Here is a 15,038-nt window from a genome sequence, read left to right as displayed (position 1 = left end):
CACCCTGCATCCTATCTGACTTTCACAGATTGAAGCTGGACATCAACAATAACAGAAAGCTTACACACTCGTGAAAACTGAAAACTACCTACTGAATGAAAGTAGTCAAGAGAGAAATTTAAAAAGTAATTAAAGATTCTCTAGAATTGAGTTAAAATGAATATATAGTACACCCAGACTTAATGGGACACAAGGAACGCACTTCGAAGATGCAAGTTCATAGCATCTTAGCATAAATGCCTACATAAAAATTTGGGGAGATCTCATATTAGAAACTTAATAGCACACCTGGAAGCTTTAGAATAAAAAGAATTATCACACCCAAAAGTAGCGTACAGCAAGAAATGACCAAACTTGGGGACAAAATCAATAAATAGAAACAATAAAAACAAACAAAGAATCAATGAAACAAACTGTTGGTTCTTTGAGAAAAATTGATGAGATTGGCAAACCCTTATCCAAGTTAACTGAAAGGCAGAGAAAGAACATCCAAATTTGAAAAATCAGAAATGAAAAGGGGGGCACAACAACAGTGAAATCCAGAGAACCATAAGGACATACTGTAGAAACCTGTACTCCATCAAATTGGAAATGGATAATTTTCTCAGTATATACCACTTACTAAAGTTAAATCAAGATCAGATAAGCAATTTAAACAGACCCATAATATCTAGTGAAGCAGAGGTGATTAAAAGTCTCCCTAACTGGAAGCAAACAAACAAACCACAAAACAGGGCCAGATGGTTTTAGCACAACATTCTGCCAGACTTTCAAAGAATTAATGCCAATACCCCTCAAATCATGCCACAAAATAGAAACAGAGGGAACAGTGCCAAATTCCATTCACAAGGCCACAGCTACCCTGACACTCAACCCTAATGATTCAACATATGTAAACTGGCAAACGTAATCTACCATATAAGCAAACTGAAAGACAAAAACTGCATGATCATCTCATTAGATATAAAAAAGGCCTTTGACAAAATCCAACACCTCTTTCATGATAAAAGCTATGGAGAGATTAGGGATCCAAGGGACATACCTCAACATAAAAAAGGCAGTTTACAGCATACTCATTGCCAACACAAACATAAATGGAAATTCAAAGCAATTCAACTAAAATCAGGAACAAGACAAGGTTGTCCACTCTCTCAATAGCTACTCAATATAGTACTTGAAGTCTTAGCTAGAGCAATAAAGCAACCAATGGAGATCAAGAGGCTATATATTGGAAAGGAAGAAGTCAACGTCTCTTTATTTGCAGATGACACAATAGTATACACAAGAGACCCTAAAAATTCCACCGGGGGGAATAAAAAAAAATTCCACCAGGAAGCTTCTACAGTGGATAAACAGAGCAAAGTAGCTGGATACAAAATTAACTCACAAAGATAAGTGGCCCACCTGTGTACAAATGACACACTGACTAACAGCAATCAGGGACACACCTTTCATTCTAGCATCAAGTTATCTAAAATATCTTGGGGCTAATTCAAACCAAGGAAGTGAAAGACTTATATGATAAAAAAAAAAAAAAACCTTTAAGAAATTGAAGAAAGAAATTAAAAAAGACATCAAAAAATGGGAAGATCATGGATCATTAGGATTAATATAGGAAAAATTGCCATCCTACCAAAGCAATCTACATACAGATTTAATACAATCCCCATCAAAATTACAACACAATTCACAGATCTTGAAGGGTCAATTTCCAGCTTCATGTGGAAACACACAAAAAATATCCCAGATAGCTAAAATAATCCCAAATAATAAAAGAACTGTGGGGGAGGCAGGTATCACTATCCTCAATTTCAAGTTGTACTACAGAGGTGTAATAATAAAAACAGCATGGTATTGGCACAAAAATAGACATGCTGATCAATGGAATTAAACTGAAGTTCCAGACATCAATCCACACATCTATAGACATCTTTTTTTAAAATAAAATAGCCAGAAATGCACACTGGAAAAAACACAGCATCTTCAACAAGTGGTGCTGGTCAGACTACATGGCTGCATGTAGAAGAATCCAAACAGAAGAATTCATACTTATCACCCTGCACAAAACTCAACTCCAAATGGATCGAAGGCCTTAATATAAAACAAGACACACTGAGCCTGATAGCAGGGAACGTGGGAATGGCCTCAAATGCACTGGCACAGGAGAAGACTTTCTGAACAGAGCTCTGTTAGCACAGGCACTAAAGTCAACAATTAATAAGTAAGACCTCATGAAACTCAGAAGCTTCTGCATGGCCAATAACACTGTCATTTGGACAAAGTGGCAGCCTCCAGAACAGGAAATGATTTTTATTAACTCATTCAATAGAGATCTAATATCCAAAATATATAAAGAACTAAGAAAAACAGACATCAAGAAAACAACCCAATTTTAAAAAGTGGAGTACCGATATAAACAGGGAATTATCAAAAGAGGAAACTCAAATGACTGAGAATGTTCAACATTCTTAGCCATCAGGGAAATGAAAATCAAAACTATTCTGAGATTTCATCTTACACCCAACAGAATAATTAAGATCAATAAAGCAAGTTACAGCTCATGCTGGTAGGGATGTAGAGTAAGGGGAACGCTCATCCATTATTGATGAGAGTGCAAACTTGTACAGCCACTATGGTAATCAGTGTGGCAGTTCCTCAGGAAGCTGGGACTAGATCTCCTCTAGATCTAGCTACACAAACCACTCTTGAGCATAAACCCAAAGGACACTCCATCCCACCACAGAGGCAGTTGCTCAACCATGTTCATTGCAGCTCATAATATCCAGAATTGGAAACAACCTAGATGTCCCTCAATAGATGAATGGATAAAGAAAATGTGGTACATCTACACAATGGACTTTTACTCAGCCATTAAAAACAATGAAATCATGAAATTCACAGGTAAATGGACTGAACTAGAAAAAAAAAATCACCCTGAGTGAGGTATTCCAGACCCAGAAAGACAAATATGGTATATATTCATTTGTGTCTAGATATTAGCAGTTAAATCTATGCAATCCATAGAACCACAAAGGTTAGTTATAGATAGAATAAGAAATTAGGGGAGACAGATCTCATTAGGAAAAATAAATAGAACAGAGAGTTATGGATGGATTCTGGGAGCTGGAACAGGAGGATCAAGTGGAGAAGGGAGAGAGAAATGAGGGAGGGAGGGAACACAGGGAGAGACAGCTAAAATTAAAGGCCATTTGAGGGAAGTATAGAAATCTAATAGAGTAGAAGCTTCCTAAAACATATATATATGAAGGTGACCTAAATAAAATAGTCAAGTAAGGGGGGGGGGCAGAGAGACAGAGCCCCAACTGGCCATTTCTTGTCACCAAGTGAAGTTTTTAGTACCAGGATCGGGTTACATCTAATTGAGTTGTTGGCCAAAGGGATACCGTGGGAATCCCCGAATAACTCAGACTGTTGCCAGGACTATAGATTTCTCTCTACAAACTGATGATGGTAAGGTCCCACTGTTGAAGAGAATACCTATACAACTCATTGCACATGGAGAAGGCTTCACCTCTATGTTCTAACATCTTTGATACAGAAAGGTACTCTGCACACTACCAAAAGAGAAGCTGAAATACCAACCCAGCCCAAAGCCCTTCCATCTACAATGCTGTCCTGTCTGGAAGATATGAGAGGACAGTGGTGGCACAGACCTTGTAGGAGTCACCAACCAACATCTGATTTGACTTAAGGTCCACTCCACAAGATGGAACCCCTACCTGACACTGCTTGGGTGACCAAGAACCTGAGACTTGATATCCCAGGGACCTAGAATAAAACCAAATGCTGCCGGGCGGCGGCGGCGGCGGCGGCGGCAGCAGCGGCAGCAGCAGCGCACACCTTTAATCCCACCACTCAGGAGGCAGAGGCAAGTGGATCTCTGTGAGTTCGAGGCCAGCTTGGGTTACAGAGTGAGATCCAGGAAAGGCGCAAAGCTATACAGAGAAACCCTGTCTCAAAAGAAAAAAAAAAACCCACAAATACTACTATTCAAAAAAAAAAAAAAAAGTAGAAATAAAATGACTCGTAATGGCATTCTATTGTACTCAGAGAGTGAGAGACCTTGTAACACTCAGACAGGATGTCTCCATCAAATCCCTCCCCTTAGAGCTCAAGTAACCCTGAGGAAGAGAAGGTGATAATAGTGTAAGAGCCAGAGGGCATGGAGGGTACCAAGAATACAAGGCCCTCTAAACCATCATGATCACAGAACTCATGAACTCAGAGAGACTGAAGCAACATGCACAGGGCCTGCCCTGGTCTTCACCAGGTCCGCTCTGTATGGTATGGCTTCCAGTTTAGTGTAATTATGGAATTCCTGAGTGTGCACACGAGTGGGTCTGTGCCTTCTCTTTTTATTGTGCCTTCTCTTGGGCTCTTTTCCTTCTGTTTGTTTTGTACAACTCCAATGTGATAGTTTTGTTTTATCTTATATTTTATTATTATCCCTTAGAAGCCTGTTTGTTTTCTCGTGAGAGACTGAAGGGGGTGGATCTGAATAGGAGGGGAGGGGAGGGGAGGGGACACCATAAACAGGATCCTATGTAAGGAAAAAAGTTATTTTCAATAAAAGGAAAAAAAACTACTGAAATAAATGTGACAATAGAGCCTACCCAAAACCCATTAGATGTAGCAAGAGTAAATATAACTGGAAAATTTAGAAATGAATATCTATATGGAAAAAAAATAGATTTCAAGTAAATAACATCATGATGTATATATATCAAATATTTAGAAAAACAAGAACAAACTAAATGTAAAATTTGAAGGACAGATATAATAAAGATCAAAGCCCAAACAAATGAAAGGGACTAGAAACAGTGAAAGGCCAAGGAAACAGAGCTGTTTTCGAAAGTAAACAAAATTGAAAACACCTTTCACTAGGCCAGCAGTTCTCAGCCTGTGGGTTTCAGCCCCTTTAGAGTTGAATGACCCTTTCACGGGTCGCCTTAGACCATCAGAAAACACAGATATTTACATTATGATTCATAACAGTAGCAAAATTACAGTTGTGAAGTAGCAATGAGATAATTTTATGGTTGGGGGTGACCACAGCATGAGGAACGGTATTAAAGGGTCGCAGCATTGGAAAGGTTGAGAGCCACTGAGTTAGGCTAACCAAGCAAAATGAGACATTCTCCTCCCCCAACAAAATTAAACATGAAAAGGAGACACTACGATTTATACCAAGAACTTTAAAAGCTCACGAGGGATACATTTTAAAATTCTAGGATAATAAATGTATAAACTTGGAAAAAGGATGAATTTCTGAACACCTGGATTGGATTATGGGGTTATGGACAAACTGCAGAGACCAGTAACAAGCACGAAGATAGAATCAATGTCATAGTTAGGATGACTATTCCTAGGATGAAACACCATGAGCAAATGTAGCTTGCAGAGGGAAGGGTTTCACTTACACTTCCAGGTAACAACCTATCACTGAGGGACTTCAGGAAGGAACCCAGAGGCAGGAACTGTTGATATAGAGGTCAGAGAGGATCTTTGACTATTGGCTTGCTCTCAGTGGCTTGTTCAGTCAGCTTTCTTAAAGCACCCAGGACCACCAGCCCAAGGATGGTACCACCTACGATAGGCTGGGTCCTCCCTCATCAATCACTAATTATGAAAATGCCCACAGGCTTCCCTGCAGGCTATTCTTATGGAGACATTTTTACAATTGAGGCTCCCTCCTCTCTGATGACTCTAGCTTGTGACAAATTGACATAAAACTATCCAGCACAATCAGTAATAAAATTCTCCCAACCAAGAGACCCAGACAGAAAGATCGCTACAAGTTCTGGTCCAGCCTGGGCTGCAGAGTAAGGACTTAAAAAAAAAAAAAAGAAGAAGAAAGGAATGGAGGAATGAAGGAAGGGAGGAAGGGAGGGAGGAAGGGAGGGAGGGAGGAAGACTAAAAACGTCTCTCAACAAAGAGCGTTCCAAGTCCCTTTTATTCTTTATTCTTTGAGAATCTTATACATGTATACAGTGTGTCTTGATCATATCCATCATGCACTCTCCCTCCTCCCTCCTACTCATCCCTCTCCTCCCCACTTTTCTCCACCCAATTCATGTCCTATTTATTGTTACTATATTATTGTTATTGTTATTATTATTATAACATTACCCATTGAGTCGAGTGCTGTGCATATGCCCTTGGGTGTGTATGCCACCACTGGAGCGTGGACAACTTACCAGAGGCCACATCTTTGAAGAAAAAAATGACTCTCCCTCCCCCAAGAGTCATCAAGTTCCTATAGCTACTCAGCTATGGGTGGGATATAATTACCTAAGAAGCAAAGTATCGCTGTAATAAAAAGTATAGATATTGATGAAAGAAATTGAGAAAGACAGAAAAAGAAAAGATCTCCCAAAGTCAAGGGCAGAATAATTAATATTGTAAAAATGTACAGGTTACACAAATCCCTCTGCAGGTTCCACGTAGTTCCTATCAAGATACCAATAATGCATTCAAGTAGCTGGGAAGAACGACCCTAAGTTCACAGGGCACCCCCAAAAGTCGAAAGAAGACTTCAGCAAAAAGAACAAAGCTGGAGATATCACAGTACCTGATCTCAACACTTGCTACAGAACCACCATATAAGCCCAGACAGATGACCTACAGTGAATGGCAGTTCCAGGAATAAATATGAACTTCTGCAACCAAACGATTGTTGCAGTCTCCAAGAACCTGCATACTCATCAACAGCTGGTGCTGGGGAATGGGACATCCACACGAGGAAGAGTGAAATGCCACCCCTTTCATTTAGCCTATACCAGAAAAAAAGTTGGCTCAATGTGGATCAATATCTTAAAGATTGAAAATATGAGAAGAAAACAAGGGAGGACGTATCAAGACACTGGCCAGGCAATGATTTCCCGGATAGGACCCTTAAAGTACAGAAAACAAAAATTGACAAAGTTACAACAAAGTAAAAGATTCTAACTAGAAAAGTAATTAAAAAAAACACAACAAAGAGATAATGCACAGGTACACAGAATGGTAAAATGTATTTCCCAGCTGCTCATTTAATAGAGGGTAAACATACAAAATACATAAGGAACTAATTAAACTTAGATAATCATACTAAAAGTGGGTCTATGGTCTGCATAGAACCATTTTTCCAAAGAACTATAATGGCCAGAAAATATGAGGAAAATGCTCAATATTCTTAGTCATCAAGCAAGTGCAAATCATTAAATACATTAAGACACTATCCGTTGTTTGAGTGTGAACAACCTCATAAACTATTTATTTGCTGTGTTTAAACATTTGGCCTGCAGTTGGTGGTGTTACTTTGGGATACTGTAGGAGGCAGAATCTTGCTAGAAGAAGTCGATCACTAGAGGTAAACCTTGGATGGATAGTCTGGCTTCCTTTCCTGTATGCTCTCCATTTCTTGACTGTAGATACAACATCACCAGCTGCCTCCTGCTGCCGTGACTTCCCCATCATGGTGGACTGTATCCCTCTGCCTTTCTTAGGGTTTCTGTTGGTGTGATGAAACACCATGACCCAGTGCAGCCTGGAGAGGAAAGGGGTCATTTCCTTTACATTTCCAGGTGACAGTCAATCACTGAGGCAGGGCAAGAACCTGGAGGTAGGAAGTGATGCAAAGGCCATGGGGGAATACAGCCTACAGGCTTGCTCATTCAGCTTTCTTCTAGCACCCATGACGACCAGCCCAGGGGTGGTATTGCCTACAGTGGGCTGGACCCTCTTACATCAATCACTAAGAAAATGTCCTGCAGGCTTGCCTAGACCTAGGTCTTATGGAGGCATTTTCTCAGTTGAGGTTCCCTCCTCTCAGCAGACTCTACCTTGTGTCAAGTTGACACAAGAGCCAACAAAAATTGACACACAAATGTCACTTTTCAACTTGAATTTTTCACTTTCTCATTTGTCCCCCCAAAAGGCATGATAATAATGTCACAATATAAAACATCAATAACTTTAAACGTCCTAGTCTTTACAAACTCAAACCCTTTAAAAATTCAGTCTCTAGTCAGTCCCAAGTGTCTATAGCATTTTGCTATTTCTTTAAAAATTTAAAGTCTCTAAACTGTGTGCTTCTGTGAAACCAGTTAAATATTTTCTTTTGAAAGAAGAACCATGACACAGTCACAATCTGAACAAAGCAAAACTAACTTTAACAGTGTGAAAAATAATTCATTGTCCAATGATTGGTATTCACTCACCATCTTCTGGTCTCCTCCAAAGGGTTTGGGTCAATTTTCTGGTTCTGCCCTGTGCGGCACACACAGCTTATCCCCCAGGCTCAAGCTCACTCCTCTCTACATGTACTGCGGTCCTTGGTGGTCACCCCACGGCACTGGCATCTCCAAAATGCTGGGTGTCTTCTGTAATTGGGCAGCATTTTCACCAACAGCCTCTCCTAGGCTCTCTTCGTGGTGCCAAGCCTCAACTTAACTCTATGACGCCTTCAGTCCTGGAGCTTAAACTGCCACTGAGGCTGCACCCTCACCAATGGCCCCTCGTGGCCTCTCCAGGTGCCAAGCCTCAGCTGCTCTTCATGGTTCTTTCATGCCTTCAGAACTAGTACCACCTGGTTTTGAGACTCTTGTGCTGCCAGCTTCAGCTACCAGCCTAAGATGCAGTTTCAGCCACGTCCAGATCACAGTTTCTATGTGCTGACCCCGAGGAAATACTCCCAGATTTATGATTCCCCAATAAATCACTGTAATTTCTCAGCTCCAGCTAACCAACATCAATTGCCCCAGTAAAGCAAAGGGTCTATCTACATCAGTGGTGCTGATATCTTGTTAATCACAGCTGATTCTTGAACTCCTCTGCTTAGCAGAACCACAGATTCTTAATTCAAAATTTCAAACTGCCCCAACAGGCTTTTCTTCCCTCTGAAAGTTCACAAGCCGGGCCTCCACTATCCACACTGTGGAATTATCTTCTAGCTTCCAACGGAGCAGCTCATTGAGCTCTGAGCACACAGTGACTTTCCCAGCCCCAAGTACAAAAGTCCTTCCACAATCCTCCCCACAAAAATCGTGGTCAAGTCTGTCACAGCAATACCCAACCCACCTGGTGCCAATTTCTGTCTTAGTGTTCCTATTGCTGTGGTGAAACACCACAACCAAACCCAGCTTGGGGAGGAAAGGGCTCCCTTCACTCACACTGCCAGGTAATGGTTCACCCCCACCCCCGCCCCCACCCTCCACCCCCGAGGGAAATCCAGGCAGGAACCTGAGGCAGGAGCTGACACAGAGATCAAGCGGGAGTGTTGCTTATTGGCTTACTCTCCATGACTCCTTCAGTCTGCTTTCTTATAGCACACAGCCCAGGGATGGCACCGCCCACAATGAGCTGGATCCTCCCCTATCAATCACTAATTAAGAAAATGACTTACAGGCTTGCCTACAGCCCAATCTATTTTCTCTGTGGAGATTCCCTCCTCTCAGATGACTGCTTCTGTCAAGTCGGCATAAAACTAGCCAGAGCATCCTCTTTAAGCTGTGGGCCAAAATAAGTCTGTGCTCCTTTAAGTTGCTTCTCGTCTGTTATCTTCTGACCAGAGCAATGAGAAAAGAAACACGCCATCTCCCTCCATTCGGAATGGCTTGTACCAAAACAAAACCAAGAACAAACACTGGTGGTGAGGTTGTGGAGACCGGGAACACTTGTGTCCTGTCGAGGGAACGTCAACCAGCATAGCCACGTGGAAAACAATGTGGCGGTTCCTCGACAAACTCAAAATAGAACTATATTACTACCTAGCTGCCCCACTTCCGGGCAGACATCCAAAGGAAACAGAATCAGCATACCGGTGTTTATTGGATCAGTATTTACAACTGTTAAAATATGCAAATTAGCCTTGGGACCCATCCATGGATGAAGAGATAAAGGAAATTCAGAGTGCATTCATGATGGAGTATTAGTTACTCCCAAAGAAGAATGAAATCCTGTCGTCTGCGGCAAAATGGATGGAAAGGGATGCTATTAAGTTAAATGAAATAATCCAGACATAGGAAAACAAGTACCACGAGTTCTCATGTATGGAAGTGAAGAGACAAATGCTGGTCTGAAGGTAAAACAGTGATTACTAGGGGTCTGTGAAGGAGGCAAGAGGTTTGGAAAGATGGAAATGTTTACTGGATGTAATCAGTCCATGTTAAATGTTTGCCTGGAAACATTTCACCGGACTCCATTAGTGTATAAAATAAATTTTTTTTTTTTTTGTTTTTTTTTTTTGTTTTTTTTGGTTTTTTTTTTGTTTTTTTTTAAAGAAAATGGGGTCTTTGGGATTGGAGAGATGATTCAGAAGTTAAGAGCATGTGCTGCTTTTGTATAGGACCCAGGCTCAGTACCCACAGGGTGACCCACAACCATCCATAACTCCAGTTTCAGGGGATACAACAACCTCTTCAGTTCTGCGTGGGCACCAGGCACACATGTGGTGAAATACATGCAGGTGAAGCCCTCACACACATAATAGAATAAATATCTCTAAAATAATCAAATTTAAGGAAAATAAGGTCTTTATAGAGATATGTTTATGGATCCAATCCAGTGGGACTACTTCCCTAACACAAACAAAAAGGCAAATTTAACACAATATATACTGAGAAAGATGACATGAGACACGGGGAGAGTAGTCACTAAAAAGCTAAGAGAAGGGTAAAAGAGTTCCTTCCCTCACAGACCAGGAGAAATTAATCCTGCCAACACACTGGCGCCTCCCTGTGAATGGAGTTGCCCCACTTGGTCCCACCCTGAGTTCATGCCTTTTTGTCCCCCAACCTGACACACATGAAATGAAAAGGTTGTGTCCCTTTCCTCAGCCATAGCAACGGTAGGGTGTGTACCCGCCCAATGGGGGGGTGGGCAGTGAGTGTAGTAGGTGAAGTAGAAAATCTGTACAGCGGTATTTAGTTCAGAATCTGCTACCGCAAAATTCTCTGCTGTTTCATGACACCATGGTGACCATAACCATTAACATCATCATGCCGTCCTCAGCTCCATGACTGTTTTCATGTGGGGACAGTTTGGAGGGAGTCCGACACTTTACCAGCATGGGTTAGCTCTACAGAATGGAGTCATTATGACTTCATGCGTGCAGACAACAAAGTGACCACATGGACACTCTTTCCCTCGTTTACCCCATTACCGTTGACTTCCTTTTCTCTAATAGTGCCCCTTCTATTCCCATCCTTTCTTTTTTTTATATTCTATATACAAGAGAAAGCATGAGATACATGTTTATCTGAGTTTGGCTAATTTCACTTAAATATGATATCAACTTCCATCCAGTTTGCTGCAAACGACAGGACTCTGCTCTTTTCAGTCAAATAATCCACTTTGTATATGTACCATATGATGTATCCAATAATCTGTTGATGCTACAACTTCACTATTATGAATGGTGCCATATTACTCTGTGGGTTTTATTATATACTGGTTTTGGTTCCTGTGGGCATAAACTAAGGAGTGATAAGTTACATCACTACTCACGGCAGTTCTAGGTTTTGAAGGAACTTCCTCCTGACTCCCACAGAGGATGGATTAATTTGCATTTCCACCAATGGGCTATAAATGCTCCCCTTTCCACAGGTCTTTACCACCATTTGATAATTTTTTTTTTCCTTGATGATAGCTACTCTGATCAGGGTGAGATGAAATCTTGGCATAGTTTCAAACTGAATGTCTCTAATGTCTAAAGATGCTGTGTGCTTTTCATATACCTATTAACCACTTGTACATCATTTGAATGTTGTCTCTTTAGTTATGGACAGGATTGTTTGCTAGTGTCTGGATTATTGGTTGGATTTATATTATTCTTTTAGGATTGGTTTTAATAAGTTTAACTTGGACTTTTCTTATTTGTCAGTTATTTTACTTCTTTCCTTCTATTGGTTTGTCTATTGCTTATTTTGTTCTAAGACCCTAGGGGTGTAATTAGGCCATCCAAGATCTCTGCTGTGCTTTAATGTGACCAAATAGAGCTGTAACCTCCCCTCTTAGGACCTTAAGCTGGGGCCAGAGAGCTGGTGAAGTTGCTCTGTGGGATGTCCTTGGTGAGTAAGTCACTCCCTAAATGAGCTGACAGCCCAGAGAGTAGACAATATGATGGTTGTAATATTTGAGAAAAACTTTATAGATTGAATTTCCATATAGAAATTATAGATGCTTTTAGTTAAACAAGTTAAGTAACTAGGGTGTAAAACAAACCGATTTGTTGTTTTTAACTAAGTATCTGTTGTTCTATTTTATCAATAAAGACTCAGGAACCAGACGCTGGGGTGAAAACCTGCTAGTTCAGAGAGACAGAGGAAGCACCCAGTTGCTTCCTCCTCCACCGTCACCCCAGGAAGAGAGCTTTCTCCTACACTGTCTGAAACAAAACTCCTCCAAATGGATGTCTCTCCCTTCTACTTCCTGTGTGTGTCTTTCTCTCCATCCTCCTAACTCCCTCTTACTCTCTATGGTTATTTCCTGTCAACTGGTTGCTTGCTCCACCTCTTGACCTGAGGTTGACTTTATTTAATTCTTCTTACAATATTGAAGCAGAAAGCTCTTGGATTAAAGGTGTGTGCTAGGGCTGAGCCACACCACAGCTGGAAGCGGGTTTTTCCAGTAAATAATGCAGTCTCCGGGTTCACAGTGTGATCAAATATCCTGCAATACCTATTCCTGCCCATAGTGGAGAGTTAGAGACAAGGGGAATAAAACATGCATTTTGGGGCCTATATTGTTATCTTTTTCTACACAGAAAACTGTATCATTTACTGCTTATGGTTCATGCAAAGTGACATGAAAATAAGCTAGCAGACTATGCTGACTTCTAGCCAGATTATTCTCTTGGAAATCACATTGTATACTCAAATTATGATAAAAAGGAAGAGAGTATAAATCCAAGGTAATCTCCAGAGCCTGGTGAAACAAATTCTTAAACAATGAATTTCTAGGGTGCCTGCAAAAGTGCTTGTAAAAATACTGACTATTATTTAAATTAGGATTAGGATTAATGACTGTCTGTATGGCTGAATGATTCCTCATGAGAGTCATAAAATTTGTCCCCAGTCCTAACCCAACAGAATCAAGTTAATGAGAGTATTTTATAAAATATTCTGAAGGAAATGAAGTATTAATTATTCCCTGAAGAAAACAGAGTCCATCATAGTTTCCTACTGGAACAGTTACTGTTATTTCTGAAATATTTTTTTTCCAGAACAATCTCATAATAACAAGCATCACGGGTGATGTTAGCTTCCTCTCTGATGATTACAAGGTCAAGTGACCATGTTGCTCTGGAGCCAGGATGTGCTTTGTATTATTGTGTTACTTGTTTTCTATGTATGCGTGTTTCTTTATTTAATTATGATACTTGCTTTCTTTTTAAGGTTATTTTGATCCTGTATATTCAGGTCCACACATATGTCTAAGCATAAAAACATCACACCAGTAGCAGTTGCACATTGAAAGAAAAGGCAAACAACAGACAAGTCATACACATTTATATGACTTTGATACACTGGGCTCTGAAATATGTGTGTAAACTAAATAATCTCTAGGATCATTTACATTATTTAAACATGTGTAAATGAAAACCTTATTGAAAAGATATCAAGAAATACACTACTTAAAATTTCATTGTCCACTTATCTATTCACTGAACAGAAACATTTGACTTGTCACTATTCCAAAACAACTGTGTGAATTCTGGAGAGTATTTTTATGTTCACAAGAACTCATGGATATGAAGGAACACTGTTACCACGGAATATCAGCTTAATGAGCTGGTGCTTCTTGCCTAGACAACCCTGGAAAACATCTACTATAATCCAGCATCTGGTCAAACCAAGTATATGTATGCTTGCCCTACAAATTATTCTTCTCCAATCAAGTGGCACTGGGAATATCAACCACCTAGGACAGGCCTCAAGTTCAGGAGTAGTTGATCAACATCTCACAGACTACACAAATATTTTTGTGTGTGCTTTTATTAGGTTACAACTTGGTGGGGGTTATGGGGGAGTGGTTTTATTTTGTTTTCTTGGGGGTTTTTTTGTTTGTTTTCTGAGAAAGAATTTGAAGTTGGGTGGATAAGGAGGAGGAGAGGATCTAGAAGGATTTAGGGGAGGTAAGGAATATGGTCAAAATATACTTAAATTTAAAAATTGTTTTAAATAATAAAAATATAATACAATAGAAAATAAAAATGATTATCTCAAGTGAGACCCCATCCATGTATTTTGACTCATGCCAATCTACCAAATATATTTCTTGATTAGATAATCTTTAAGCACGACTAGCAACTCTATGATCTTCAGAGAAAACATTTGATCCTTCTCAGAAAAAGAATGTTCAGAAGATAGAAATTAAGCAGTGTTACATAGAAACTAGCAAACAACAAATCTGAATCACAGCTTCCAGTCAATGTACAAAATATTTATTGAATAACCAGTATGCAGAAAAAAAAATTGAACCAGGTTCTATAAATACACAGATGAAGAAGACAAAAATCGTTTTCTAATTTATCGCGGCGCATGGGCATTAAACATGTCGTTTTATATGTGATAAACTCTTCCAAGGGAACTGGAGAGAGTGCTATGAGAATGCCCAGGCAGGGACTTTGCCCAGTCTGTGAAGAGGCTGAGATCAGAAGCTTAGATGAGTTACTCAGGAAGAGATGAAGGCAAAGCAACCTGACCAGGGGAGAAGTTGGGCAAAGACTTAGGGGCAAAGCACCATGGGAACAGTCAGCATAAAGGAAGCTCAGAGTAGTGACAGCATAAGAAGGAGAAGCAAATGAGTGTGGGAAAAGCTTCCCCAGAAGCTGTGGATTATTAAATAGAAACCTCTGTGCCAGGAGTGGACCAACTCCCGATATAGCACCCCGCCCCCCAACAATATGGGCCATTGCCACTGCTGTCGGGTGCCCGCCAGAACTAGATGGGGAGAAACCTATTGCTGGATCTATTTCCAACTCCTCTAGAAATTATTTCAATTATCTTCATCGGACACAGTTTTGAATCCACTC

The sequence above is a fragment of the Peromyscus maniculatus genome, chromosome 11 (assembly GCF_049852395.1).
Source record: "Peromyscus maniculatus bairdii isolate BWxNUB_F1_BW_parent chromosome 11, HU_Pman_BW_mat_3.1, whole genome shotgun sequence".
Taxonomy (NCBI): domain Eukaryota; kingdom Metazoa; phylum Chordata; class Mammalia; order Rodentia; family Cricetidae; genus Peromyscus; species Peromyscus maniculatus.
The sequence above is the reverse complement of the archived record's forward strand: the minus strand, read 5'-3'. Positions refer to the sequence as shown.